The sequence below is a fragment of the Mauremys mutica genome, chromosome 3 (assembly GCF_020497125.1).
Source record: "Mauremys mutica isolate MM-2020 ecotype Southern chromosome 3, ASM2049712v1, whole genome shotgun sequence".
Classification (NCBI taxonomy): Eukaryota; Metazoa; Chordata; order Testudines; family Geoemydidae; genus Mauremys; species Mauremys mutica.
Window position 1 is genome coordinate 74,149,216 of NC_059074.1, and position 14,823 is coordinate 74,164,038.

At 44.7% G+C, this 14,823-nt stretch overlaps 1 protein-coding gene across 4 annotated transcripts in view; it reads left to right on the plus strand.

The window, feature by feature from the left end:
* The first annotated feature begins 2,665 nt into the window (after window positions 1–2,665).
* KLHL32 (kelch like family member 32) overlaps window positions 2,666–14,823 on the plus strand; it is a 186,987-nt gene continuing 174,829 nt past the window's right edge. For all 4 annotated transcript variants that reach the window (XM_045010668.1, XM_045010670.1, XR_006578212.1 and 1 more), the window contains exon 1: window positions 2,666–2,882. The gene's annotated coding sequence lies outside the window, so the exon portion shown is untranslated. The remainder of the gene's footprint in view (window positions 2,883–14,823) is intronic.

Below are 14,823 nucleotides of genomic sequence, written 5' to 3' on the forward strand. Positions count from 1 at the left end.
AGAACCCAGATCTGGTGATCCCTTGCCTTGTGTATATAAAATAATATTTTATTTCTTACATAAGTACTGAGGCCCAGATATTAAAACTGTATTAGCAGCAAAATCTACCCACTGTATCAAAAGGCTACCAGGAAAAATGCTTCTTTAAAAGTCCCTACAACAATTGGCTAGAACCTGCCCCCCCTTTTGTACTAATGTTAGCTGGCGCCTCTTAATGTCCCATGGGCCTCATAGCTATGCAAGTGCAGAGCCGAGATTTATAATTTACTGCTCCTTTATTTTGTCAAAACAAGTAAAATAAATGCCTGTGCCCATGTGAAAACAGCCTCAGTTTCGAGTTCACCCAAGCACTACCCTAAGGCTGAAGGAGGGCCATGTTTTGGCAGCCGGTAATGCTGCCTTCTGTTGCAGCTAGAAAGAAATTACATAAAATCTAGTCTCCAAGTCCAGTCAGATTTTTTAAAACATTAAAAAAAAATGTCTCTATTTGTGGCATATATGCCTTATTTTATGTGCGCGCGCGCACACACACACACACACTCCCAAAGGTCTGACAGGTATATTTGTAAGGATAATTTGTTCATCTCTTTAGCAGAAGCATACTCTTTGTAAATGACATAACTAGAAATTCATTATTGTTCTTGAGAGGAAGTGGGAAATAAATAAAGCTATTCCTTCTCTCTGTAAACACAGTGTGTTGCCAGCTGTCTAGCTTCCAGTTTCCAATAACCATAGGACAATTTCACTCTTCAAATAAATTCTTAACTATGACTGGCTTTTAGTGAGCACATCCTGACAATCAACAAGTGGATTCTTTTTTTAGTAGTCAGTCAGGCCAGGCCTCTAAAGGAGAGTATCCCAGTGGACAGTCTGAACATGGCTGTTAGATACATGATACATTTGCTCTCTCCTTTAAGATCACTTTAGGTCACAGCTCACATGGGTGAACCATCTTTCCAAGCATACCCCCCTCCATCATTAATAATCCCCTCAACCTTCCTGTCCTCAAATTGTGTGTTTTGTCAGTCCCTGTCTGTGTTGTTTAGATTGTAAGCACTTGGGGCAGGGATTGTGTCTTAGCTATACTAAAGTGCTGGGCAAATTTATCATGCCACATAACAGGTTTGGTAATAATCAATTTTAGGTACTTCTACAGCCCTAATTCCATAGCATTTGAGCAACTCACAATCTTTAATGCATTTACCATCAAAACACCTCTGTATGGTAGCAGGGCCGGCTCTTGGTTTTTTGCCGTCCCAAGCAAAAATAAATAAATAAATAAATAAAAGCCGCCGTGCTGCCGCCGAAGCAAACGTGCCACCCCAAAGGGCCGGAATGCCGCCCTTGAGAAGTGCCGCCCCAAGCACATGCTTGGGACGCTGGTGCCTAGAGCCAGCCCTGTCTGGTAGGGGGGTATTGTCCCTCTTTTACAGATGTGGAAGAAACGAACTCCACTCTCGGGTTGGAAGCAACAAAATCAGAGACAGCTTTATTCAGGATACGCAGGGAAGAACACAGCTGACAGAGAGCATCTCTGCCTCGGTTTCTCCAAAGTACAAACAAAATCACACAAGCTTTTATACCTCTTTGTGACATGCATTCAGGACCACCCGGGGACGGCAAGTGGGGCAATTTGCCTCGGGCCCCACAGGGCCCCCCACAAGAACATAGTATTCTATAGTAATGAAACTTTTTTTTATGGAAGGGGCCCCTGAAATTGCTTTGCCCCAGGCCCCCTGAATCCTCTGGGTGGCCCTGCGTGCATTAATTAAAAACATTTGCATTTTATTTAGGCTATTTGCTATCTATTCCAGTATTTTCTCACTTTCTCTTCTCAAACATCGTTATCTCAAGACTAGGTCACACTGACTATTCTGCTGTTTTCCACTCATTTCTGACTGTGATCCCTGCTTCTATGGGTCTCGCGATATTAGGCTAAGACTTGACAAAACAGTTGCTCTGTCTCTGACACTTAAATGGCTGCACTTAAACCCTCTCTTTCTTTCCTTGCTTCCACACAGATGAGGAACTTGGGCCCAGAGAGGTGCTGCAAATTAAGGTATCATTGTAATGAGGATAAGCATACCCACACTTGCTATAATCTAGCTAGCCCAGGTAACAACGGTAGTGGAGACACGGTGGCATGGGGTGTCGATGCAGGCTAGCTGCCCTCATACAAGCCCAAACCCCGCCAGGGCTGCTGGCATGCATTGCTAGCCTACTGCGAAGCCTGCGTTGCCACATCTTCACTACTATCGTCACCTGGGCTCGTTAGTTTAAAGCCAGCAGAGGGCTGCCTACCCACAGTGCAATTGCACCCTAACGTGTGGGGGCAGACACACACCCGACGGGAGTGGCCCAGGAAGCCTGTGAGCCACTGGCCTATCCTTCCTCTCGGCCGCACGCAGCTCTAGCCAGGCCAAGGCAGCTGAGGGGGCCGGGGGCGGGGGGGAAGGATGCGCGTGGGAGAGGGCAGGGGCCGCAGGTTGCGGCACAGGAGCTCGCCTGGTGCCCGCCTGCAAGCGAGCGAGCCCGCCAGCCCTCCCGATGCCCTTGCCGAGCTCCTCCTCCTGCAGGTGCGCGCCGCGCTGCCCGGCCCGTGCTGCTGCTGCCGCCGCTGCGCACTGGAGGGAAGGCGCCCGGGCCGCCGCTGCCGCCGCCCGCGGGGAGGAGGCAGAGGAGAAGCTCCTCCTGCCCAGCCGCTGCCGGCCCCTCAGTCCCGCCGTGGGCAGCCCGGCCGCCGCGGTTCCTTCGCTTCGCCTGGCTCCCAAAGGCACCGAGACCGCGGAGAGGCACCCAGACGCCCGGCCGCCCGGCGCGTGAGAGACCGCACCCGGCCGAGGCTGGTGCAGAGCCGCAGCCGCTTTGTGTCGCCCGGGGAGGTGAGCGAGCCCTTTGTGCGCCAGGAGGCGCCTGCTGCTGTTACCTAATCAGGGGTCGCTGCCCCCGGGGCTGGGCAGTGGGGCTGGCGCGGGGCCGCAGGGCTGGAGGAGCGCAACCTGCAAGGGAAGGGAGTCCAGCCTGCGTGGGGTGCGCTGTCCCCGCGCGAATCAATCACTCTCCACTTAGTTTCCCCAACGTGTCAGTGGGGTCCTGCACCCACCCAGCCAGGGAGGAGTGTGGGGAGGCTTGGTTGCCAAGGAGACGCTTAAACACTGACTGATGCTTTGGGTTTCTGTGCCCGGCGATGGTGTTGGCTGCATTGTAAGGTTGCAACAGCCAGAGTCTCGTTTTAGGGCGGGGTGTGTGTGTGTATGTATGTGTATATGTATATGTGTGTGTGATCGAAAAATAAGCCATCCTGGAGGCGAGGTGGAAGGGATTGCCTTTATACCGCAGTACTTAAACGGGGATCTGCACTGTTGTATGTATCCGTCACTTTAGTTCAAACATCGGGATTGCACGTCACTGGGAGTATTAAATGTGCTCTGAAATAAATCGAACAGGACTTTTCATGCGTTGTTCAGTGGCTTCTCTTTGCACTAATGACTATTGATAGATGAGTCAATATTTCTATTTTAATCTCCCTATCCCCTTTTACTAGCCTTGGAGGTTTATAACTTGTATACAAAAAGTTGCTCTGGTCTCAATTGTGACACAGGTTTTAGACAACTTTTGTTTCAGAAACAAAACAAAAAGCCTGGTGTTTCTGCCTGTAAAATGCCATCTTAAATGCCACAGCTGTTCTTGTTTGTATTTAGACTGGTATCTACTTAACTTGGGGACAAAAATAAGCTTTAGCCCACCAATTAAAAAAGGGGGATCTGAATTCTTTCCTAGCTGATGCATGTTAAAGGAATGATTAAAATCTCCAATACCATGGACTTCAATGAAACTACTCATGTGCTTAAATAAATGGGGAGATATTTGTGGGATTGGTGCCTTACTTCCAGTTGCAGGACCAAATTTGGCCCTCGGTTACGTTGAAAACAACCCTACTGGTTAAACCTAGGCAGCTCTACTGAAAACCATGGGGTTGTTCAGGTGCAGCAATTTAAAGAATCTAATGACTATGGGATTGCACAGGTATAACTGAAGGCAGAGTTTAGCCTATGGCATCTTTTAGTCTTGATGGATGAGCCAGAAAAAACACAGTTTGGCTTTCAAGTTCCTAGCTGAATTTGTAGGGCTGGCAATTAAAACAACCAACCAAATTGCAACCCCTGTATACATGGAACAGATTTTGTATGAAATAATTGAGAAACAATAAGCCTGAAATCCCATGTTGCCGATTTTGAAAAATCACCATTCAGACTGAAGCCAGACTTCGAATATGGGTCTGGATGGCTATGTTTAAAGAATGTTCTTACACACCCTGATGAAAAATATCAGTATTGTTGAACTCAGATATATTTGGTTTAAAGATGTAAATTGCCAAAAGATTACAATATGGCTTGCTTTAGTATTGGGGGTGTTAATAATTTGCAAGTTATTCCCACACATATTAATTTAGAAAGTAAATTCATGTTCCCATGAATGTGAATAGCAAAACTCCCCTTGAAATAAAAGGGATCAGGATTGGACTCTAAGACTCTATCCTGCTAGCTGTACTATGTGGGTGAATCACTTGCATTTGCAGAGACTTGGGGTCAGCCCACATGGGGAAGCGTACAGGATCAGGGCCTGCAGGGATTGTTCAAAAGTTGTTTTTCAGATACATTTTTGTAAGGGTTTTTATTATTTGGATCAGACTCTAAAGGAATCTAGTGATGACATGCAGGGTAAATAATATGGTCACAACATAATTTAAAATGCAGTATGTTGTTGTTTCATAGACCTTTTTGTTTTACCAAGTTTATAAATAATGAAAGAGAGTCTTATTTAGCATTGAAAAAGTTCCAGAGAAACTTCTTTAGTCTATAGTCTGTTTTTCAGCTGCTAAACAATTTGAAAATGTTTGAAAAGCCCTTTGCAGATGCAATATATTAAGTACTGCATTGTTACCGTGACATCAAAAACCCTCATTTTAGTGTGGCAGTAGTAAATATTATAGTTATGTCTGAGGAGATACTTTTCAGTATAAACCTTTGTTCTCAGATATTTATAATGCTAATAAAAATATAATTTTGGGCTGAGATTTATCCTGCGTACTATCAGCAAAAAGCTAGTTTGTTTGATTTTTTTTTCCCTTTAATAGCAATGTTTGGTAAAATACCAGTTGGGCAGTTTTTAGGTTGAGAGCCACTGCCCCATATGATACTTTTCTTCAGGAGTCTGATGCGCATTGCGTACCCCCAAGTTTCACCTCTCTTACTTACAAAATCAGGCATAAAAATACAGATGCGTCACAGTACACTATTACTGAAAAATGGCTTACTTTCTCATTTTTTACCATATAATCATAAAATAACACAATTGGAATATAAATATTGTACTTACATTTCAGTATATAGAGCAGTATAAACATGTCATTGTCTGTATGAAATTTTACTTTGTACTGCAATAGTGCTTTTTATGTAGACTGTTGTAAAACTAGGCAAATATCTAGATGAGTTGATGCACTCCCCAGAAGACGTCCGCGTACCCCACAGGGCTACCTGTAGCACTGGTGGAGAACCATTGATATAGGGGAAAACAGTACTTCTAATGTTTTCAAAATCTTTGTTTGTTTGGGCTTGGATACCTCCAAAAACAGGTGAAGTTAAAAACCTTCAGCTTAGAATGCATGTAGTCCTGAGGGAGGGCAAGTACTTTTAGTTTGTTGAAGAAAGTTGTTACAGAAATAATGGAGTTATGTATTTAAAACTTTATGTACACTACACTTGATTTCTTATTAATCAAACACATTAATCCATGCCAAATGCCAGATAAAGTGCAGTCCTGATTGCCAAAAGGTCTTGAGGATGCCCCAGAACTTGAGATAATTGGAGGGTTGGATAATCATTGGAACCAGTACAGCAGGCTTTGTAGTCACAAAGTTGAAATCAGTAACTGGACAATTAGAAGGTTTCAGGGAACTTGAGTAAACTTTGGCTAATCAGGACTTCAGTCAATCTGTGGAAGAGCCCGCCAACTTCACTTGAGTGCACCTCAGTCATAGAAAGAATGACTGGCCAAGTTCAGAAGTAATGGAAGTGGTAACAACTCCAAAAGTCAGGGTGATTGCACGTTAGGTCTGAATTTGGCTCGTGACTTGAATTTGAATGCAGGAAGAAAATAAAACACTGAGAACCAGATTATGACTCATTCAGGTAACTGAGATGTACAGAGAGAGTTAAGATGATGATTGGTGGCAGTGAAGAACATGAGGGAATTGTATTCAGATTGGTGTAAGCACATTACACTGTCACTGAAATCTACGGTTATATCAGGGGACAAATTCTGTTAAAATTCTTATGAGTAAAAATATTGGTTCAGTGGAGACTTGCATGAGTAAAGTGAACAGGATTTGGCCCCAGATAATTCCCAGTTCAGTTAGAAATAGGATTCTTTTCTTACTGCTTTTATCTTCTCCACGTTTCATTTAGAATGTGTTGCTGAAGCTACTGCTTGAAAATCAGATATCGATACTATGTAACTTGTGACATTGACAAAGAGATGATTGGTGTTCAACGTCAGTTTGAGATGAGCAGCTACAACACAATGAAAAGGAATCTGCTTAATATGAAACCCATGGCACCGTAGCAGTGCTTTTAAATTCACTTTCCTGAGTGGAAGATGACTGACTTAAAGGCCAAGAATGGCAATAACGTATTGCTACCCTAGTACAGAGAATGTTGATTATAGCTGGACTAGAAATGAGAACTTGAAGGAAGTGAGAAATGAATTTAAATTAAATACTTAGGCTAGAATAGTTGACAGCTCTTTTGGCAGCAACTGACCAAGATTAAATGTCATCCACTATAATTATGCCTTCCTATTAGTAGCTGTGTGACCATTGTTCCTTTATTTTATTTCTCTTAATACAGGAAATTTCCAATCCTTGACATTTCCAATCTTTTCAGTTCTATATGGTTTTCATGCCACACATGTCAGGTCACTGTGGTATCTGAGCACTGTTAACTCAATGATAAGTCATGGAAGATGGGTGAGATTCCAGAGGACTGGAAAAGGGCAAATAGAGTGTCCATCTATAAAAAAGGGAATAAGGAAAACCCTGGGAAATTACAGACCAATCAGCTTAACTTCAGTACCTGGAAAGAAATGGAAGAAATAATTAAGCAATCAATTTGCAGATATCTAGACGATAATGAGGTAATAAGTAACAGCATGGATTTGTCAAAGAAAAAATCATGTAAAACAAACTCAATACCTTTCTTTGACAGGGTAACAAGCTTTGTGGATGGGGGGAAGTAGTAGATGTAGTATATTTTGACTTTAGTAAGGGTTTTGGTATTGTCTTGCATGACCTTCTCATAAACAAATTAGGGAAATACAACCTAGGTGGAGCTACTACAAGGTGGGTGTATAACTGGTTGGAAAACCATTCCCAGATAGTAGTTATCAGTGGTTCACAGTCAAGCTGGAAGGGCATATCAAGTGGGGTCCCACACGAATCAGTTTTGGGTCCGGTTCTGTTCAATATCTTCGTCAAGGATTTAGATAATGGCATAGATAATGGCATAGATAATGGCATCCACTTATAAAGCTTGTGGATGGTACCAAGCTGAGAAGGGTTGCAAGTGCTTTGGAGGATAGGATTAAAACACAAAATGATCAGGCCAAACTGGAGAAATGGTCTGAAGTAAATAAGATGAAATTCAATAAGGACAAATGCAAAGTACTCCACTTAAGAAAGAACAATCAGCTGCACACACAGAAAATGGGAAGTGACTGCCTAGGAAGGAGTACTGCAGAAAGAGATCAGGGGGTCATAGTGGATCACACAACAAACTATGAGTCAACAGTCAAACACTGTTGCAAAAAAAGCAAACATCATTCTGGGATGTATTAGCAGGAGTGTTGTAGGCAAAACGCAAGACAGCCCTATACTGAAGTAATTCTTCCGTTCTACTCTGCACTGATTAGGCCTAAACTAAAGTATTGTGTCCAGTTCTGGGCACATTTCAGGAAGGATGTGGACAAACTGGAGAAAGTCCAGAGAAGAGCAACAAAAATGATTAACCTGCTGTTTACAAACAGGGAAGAATTGGGGCTGGGCGGGGGGAGAGTAGAAGTGGGTGGCAACCTAGGCAGCAGTGACCATGAGATGGTTGAGTTCAGGATCCTGACAAAAGGAAGAAAGGAGAGTAGCAAAATACAGACCCTAGACTTCAGAAAAGCAGACTTTGACTCCCTTAGGGAACTGAGGGGCAGGATCCCTTGGGAAGCTAATATGAGGGGGCAAGGAGTCTATGAGAGCTGGCTGTATTTTAAAGAAGCCTTATTGAGGGCGCAGAAACAAACCATCCCAAAGTGCAGAAAGAATAGCAAATATGGCAGGTGACCAGCTTGGCTTAACAGTGAAATCATTGGTAAGCTTAAACTCAAAAAGGATGCTTACAAGAAGTGGAAATTTGGACAGATGACTAAGGAGGAGCATAAAAATATTGCTTGTGCATGCAGGGGTGCAATCAGGAAGGCCAAGGCACAATTGGAGTTGCAACTAGCAAGGGATGTGAAGGGTAACAAAGGTTTCTACACCTAGCAACAAGAAGGTGGTCAGGGAAACTGTGGGTCCCTTACTGAATGAGGGAGGCAACATAATGACATGATGTGGAAAAAGCTAAAGTACTCAATGCTATTTTTTTTTTTGCCTCAGTCTTCACAGACAAGGTGAGCTCCCAGACTGCTGCACTGGGCAACACAGTATGGGGAGGAGGTGAGCAGCCCTCAGTGGTGAAAGAACTGATTAAGGACTATTTAGAAAAGCTGGGTGTGCGCAAGTCCATGGGTCCAGATCTAATGCATCCAAGGGTGCTGAGGGAGTTGGCTGATGTGATTGCAGAGCCATTGGCCTTTATCTTTGAAAATTCGTGGCGATTGGGAGAGGTCCTGGGCAATTGGAAAAAGGCAAATATAGTACCTATATTTAAAAAAGGGAAGAAAGAGAACCTGGGGAACTACAGACCGGTCAGCCTCACTTCAATCCCCAGCAAAATAATGGAGCAGGTACTGAAGGAATCCATTTTGAAGCACTTGGAGGAAAGGAAGGTGGTCAGGAACAGTCAACATGGATTCACCAAGGGCAAGTCATGCCTGACCAATCTGATTGTCTTCTATGATGAAATAACTGGCTCTGTGGATATGGGGAAAGTGGTGGATGTGATATCTTGACTTTAGCAAAGCTTTTGATACAGTCTCCCACAGTATTCTTGCCAGCAAGTTAAAGTATGGATTGGAAGAATGTACTATAAGGTGGATAGAGAGTGGCTAGATTGTCGGGCTCAAAGGGTAGTGATCAACGATTCGCTGTCTAGTTGGCAGCCGGTATCAAGCAGAGTGCCCCAGGGATCAGTTTTGTCCAACATCTTTATTAATGATCTGGATGATGGGATGAATTGCACCATCAGCAAATTCACAGATGACACAAAGCTGGGGAAAGAGGTAGATATGCTGGAGGGTAAGGATAGGCTCCAGATTGACCTAGACCAATTGGAGGATTGGGCCAAAAGAAATCAGAGAGTCAACAAGGACAAGTGCAGAGTCCTGCACTTAGGAAGAAAGAATCCCATGCACCGCTACAGGTAGGGGACCAACTGGCTAAGCAGCAGTTCTGCAGAAAAGGACATAGGGGATATGAGTCAGCAGTGTGCCCTCGTTGCCAAGAAGGCCAATGGTATATTGGGCAGTATTAGTAGGAGCATTGCCAGCAGATCGAGGGAAGTGATTTTTTTCCCCTCTATTCGACACTGGTGAAGCCACACCTGGAGTATTCCATCCAGATGTGGTCCCCCACTACAGAAGGGATGTGAACAAATTGGAGAGAGTCCAGCGGAGGGCAATGGAAATTATTAGGGGGCTGGGACACATGATTTATGAGGAGAGGCTGAGGGAACTGGGGTTATTTAGTCTGCAGAAGAGAAGAGTGAGGGGGGATTTGATAGCAGCCTTCAACTACCTAAAGGGGGGTTCCAAAGAGGATGGAGCTCGGTTGTTTTCAGTGGTGGCAGATGACAGAACAAGAAGCAATGGTCTCAAGTTGCAGTGGGGGAGGTCTAGGTTGGATATTAGGAAACACTATTTCATTAGGAGGGTGGTGAAGCACTGGAATGGGTTACCTAGGGAGGTGGTGGAATTTCCATCTTTAGAGATTTTTAAGGCCTGGCTTGACAAAGCCTTGGCTGGGATGATTTAGTTGGTGTTGGTCCTGCTTTGAGCAGGGGATTGGACTAGATGACCTCCTGAGGTCTCTTCCAACCCTAATATTCTATGAAAGGTCTAGAAAACGTGACCTATGAGGGACGATTTAAAAAATTGGGTTTGTTTAGTCTAATGGAAAAAAGACTGAGGGGGACATACGAGTTTTGAAGTACATAAAAGGTTGTTACAAGGAGGAGGGAGAAAAATTGTTCTTTTTAACCTCTGAGGATAGGACAAGAAGCAATAGGCCTAAATTGCAGCAAGGGCAGTTTAGGTTGGATATTAGGATAAACTTCCTAACTGTCAGGGTGGTTAAGCACTGGAATAAATTTCCTAGGGAGGTTATGGAATCTCAGTCACTGGAGATTTTTAAGAGCAGGTTAGACAAATACCTGTCAGGGATGCTCTATATAATACGTAGTCCTGCCTTGAATTCAGGGGACTGGACTAGAAGACCTCTCGAGGTCCCTTCTATGATTCTATGATGATTTCCATGGAATCTCTGATTACTCCAGAACTGATTTAATGATCTATCACTTGTAATTATTTTTTTATTCGCCTATATTTTCCTCTCCCAAATTCAGTGGGCATGATCACCCACTCCCTTGAAAACACTCATAGGAAGGAGGCTTTGGGTTGGAAAACTCCAGGAGTTTTCCCTCCAAATTCTTTCACCACGAGGCAGGGTTTCCTTCCCACAAAAGTAACATGTCTGTCTCCCAAGCCCCATGGATCCCCTGAGATTCACATGAAGTAGGATCGTGTGAGACATAGGGCTATTCACAAAGTAACCTCTGAGACAATATAGCCCCAGGTTTTATAAAATCTGCTAAAGGATTTGTAAGTATATGCATTTTTGAAAAACTGTTGGTTCAGGGGACAAAAATATTTCTTAATCACATATAATGGATTTTGCAATGTTTGTGAACAGGCTGATGTCCTTATTATGTCTAAAACATTTTTCATCAGTGTTCACTTTAGGTGAAATGAAGGTAAAAGGGCTGTTGCTTTACCAACTGAACCAGCATTGTACCTGGTTTACCCAGATATATGGAAATAAAACCTGCATCTAGCAAATACTATAATGGTATACAGTGTGTACCTTTTTGAAGGTTTATATTCAGGATTCATTCTCTTGATGTGCCTTTTTTTTTCTTCCAACAATTGTTTCCACAATCCATTAAGTTTCTAGCTAGCAGTGTGGTTTTGATCACATTTCTTCCAGCCAATTCTGCTATATTAGTTCTGTTTTTAAAAAAAACAACATTTTAGTTCCCCTGTTGAAAGGCTTTTTTTCTCTCAGAATGAACTGTATGTGCCTGTGATATGTTTCACAAAGAGATACTTTAAACATACTTTAAATCTGAATGACCTTTATTTTAGAATGAGAACAAAAGTGAAGCTTTCATGAGACTGCAATGACTGTTATAGCAAACACTGGGGATTGAACAGGGGATGTCCAGAACTAAAAGCTTGAGCCTTTCCAGCTGGGCCGCCCAGAGGATTCAGGGGGCCTGGGGTCTTCAGCGGCAGGGTACTTCGGCGGCGGGTCCCGGGGCAGAAGAACCGCCCCCGCTGCCAAATTGCAGCCGAAGACCCAGAGTGGAAGAAGCTCTGGGGGCCCCGCAAGAGTTTTTGGGGGCCCCTGGAGCAAGTGAAGGGCCCTGAAAAACTCTCATGGGGGCCTGGGGCAAATTGCCTCACTTGCCCCTCCCCCCTCCCGGGCAGCCCTGCTTTCCAGAGTGAATTTAAAAAAAACAACAACAAAAAGGCTCTCTAGCAGGGGTGGGCAAACTATGGCCCAGGGGAACATCCGGCCCTCCAGATGGCTTAAACTGGCCCTCAAGCTCCTGCTGGGGAGTGGCGTCTGGGGCTTTCCCTGCTCCCACGCTCCAGCCAGGGAGTGGGGTCAGAGGCAGCTCCGCACGCGTATGCTGAGGCTCCTGGAAGCAGCGGCATGTCCCCCCTCTGGCTCCTACGCTTAGGGGCAGCCAGGGGACTGCGCGTGCTGCCCCCGCACCAAGCGCCACCCCCATAGCTCCCATTGGCCGGGAACTGCCGCTAATGGGCGCTGCAGGGGGGTGCCTGTGGACAGGGCAACACACAGGAGCCGGAGTGGGGACATGTCGCTGCTTCCAGGAGCTGCTTCATGTAAGAGCCACCTGGAGCCTGCACCCCTGACCCCACTCCCACACCCCAACCCCCTGCTCAAGCCCAGAGCCCACTCCTGCACTCTGAATGTCTCATTTCCAGCCCTGCCCCAGAGCCTGCACCCCAGAGAGCCCTCACCACCCTGTGCCCCAACCCCCTGCCCCAGCCCTGATTCCCCCTCCTGCCCTCTGAACCCCTTGGTCCCAGCCTGGAGCACCCTCCTACACCCGAAATCCCTCATCCCGAGCCTCACCCCAAAGCGCGCACCTCCAGCCGGAGCCTTTCCCCCTCCCCCAATCCCCTGTTCCAGCCCAGAGCCCCCTCCCGCACCCTGAACTCCTCATTTCTGGCTCCACCCCAGAGCCCACACCCCAACCCCAATTTCATGAGCATTCCTGGCCCACCTACAGTTTTCATACGAAGATGTGACCCTTGGGCTAAAAAGTTTGCCCACCCCTACTCTATAGCCAGGGACTACAATAGACTTTCATCTTCTGTGGGTTCAAGAGCATGCAGTGTTGTCTCTTACAGTGTGTGCTGAGTTTTGAGAATAAAATGGCTGCTGGATTCTGCTCACCAGGAAAGTCCTTAGAAATTTAAAGGTGCTGTACACAGAAAACAAAAAGTATGTCATATTTTCAGAGCTACATACACCACATTCTCCCAGGTTTACTATTAGAAATGGGAAAGTGTAAGAGTTGCTGAACTTTAAATAATAATGGGCAGGATGCTCTCTGCTCACTTATGCAGGAAGAAGGGAACCATGAATGTATGTGGAAATGAGGTAAGGAATACAGCTGTACACCCTGCCCACTATGCCCCCTGAAACCCCTCTGCAGTCAGGGTGTGCACCTGCAAGGTGCTGAATGCTCTTGCACCAATTGAACAAGGCAATTTAGCATGCACTTAATTTTAAGCGGACACATGGACTTCAGTAAGACTGTGATTATGCTGAACTGTTTTGGTGGGTCAGCATCAGAGTAGCTGCCACCTTATAAGGTCAAGCCTCCTTACTGAACAACTGGGGATCCATGAGTCAGGAGGCAACTTGTCAAAGCCTGTGTGGCATGCTCCTCTCATAACCTTTTGCATTTCCAATAGGTCTTTAAATCTGGAGCAGAGTAACTCTAAGCAGTGGCAGAAGTGGGAAAGGTGTTAAATAGGCACTACAAATTATAGGGCTTTGGCTCTTCAACATTAGGGGCCAGACTCTCTTCTCACAGTTGTGCATTTCTGTTAGTTTTAATTACATTCTACTACTGTAAGCAAGAATTAGGCATTATTAGTTTCTACACCTTTGGCAATCATCATCTTTTAGCTCCTTTCCTTTGGTTGGTTTAGTTTTGTTGTTAACTAATATTATTTAAATTCCTTTTAGTTTTTCCTATAATTAATTTTGTATTTTACTTTGAAAGTGTTGAGTTGTCATTTTAGTTTCTGGCCTATTTATTCTCCCATAATATAGACCAGAGTAGATATCTGCTAAAATGAAATGTTGTTAATATATTATCATGTGATGGGGCTTAAAAGCCCCCCACCACAAACAAGTTTTTAAAAAGGAAAAATTTCTGTAATAATGGAAACAGGAGCATGTCTCTAAAGAAGGAAATGGGACAGAAGTGTATTCCAAATAAAGATGTGAAGGAGTGCTCCTAAAAATAAAAGGGGCAGAAGTGACTCTGAGAAGTTTTAAATGCAGAGTGCTATATCAATTCTCAGTTTAGATTATTCTTCATACACATAATTTTGCAATACCCCAACCAAAGGAAACAATATTCCCTTCCCCAAAATTAACATGCAATAGGGTGATGCAGAAAAAGTAACTAAACATTATTATTTGTAGTGTGGGGAGCCTCCATAAGGGATATAAGCTCCATTTAGTTAATCTGCCTACATGTTGCTGCATTCAGCTAGTGATACCAGTCTACGTAGGTGAGTGGTAAAATGCTGCCAACATAATTGCTCTCTCCCACATACAAGATATACTCCTTGTTTACTGGCTCATGAGCCCTTATCTTGCTGTTCTGGTCAGGTGGATGGGGGCTGACTGGAGGATGCAGGTCAGCCTCTCTGGATATGTGTACACTGCAATTAGACACCCACAGCTGGCTCATACCAGCTGGCTCAGACTTGCAGGGCTCAGGCTAAGGGGCTGTTTAATTGCGGTGTAGATGCTTGGGCTCTGGCTGCAGCTTAAGCTCTTGGGACCTTTCCCCTAGCAAGGTCCTAGAGCCCAGGCTTCAGCCCAAGCCTGAATGTCTGCACCACAAATAAACAGCCTCTCGGCCCGAGCCTCGCAAACCTGAGTCAGCTGGCACGGGCCAGCTGCAAGTTAATTTCTGTATTGCAGTATCCTCTGAGTGAACATCCAAGATGTAGGCTCAGACTCTGCTCCATCTCTAGCAGCAGATCCACAAAATGGGAAGAAAA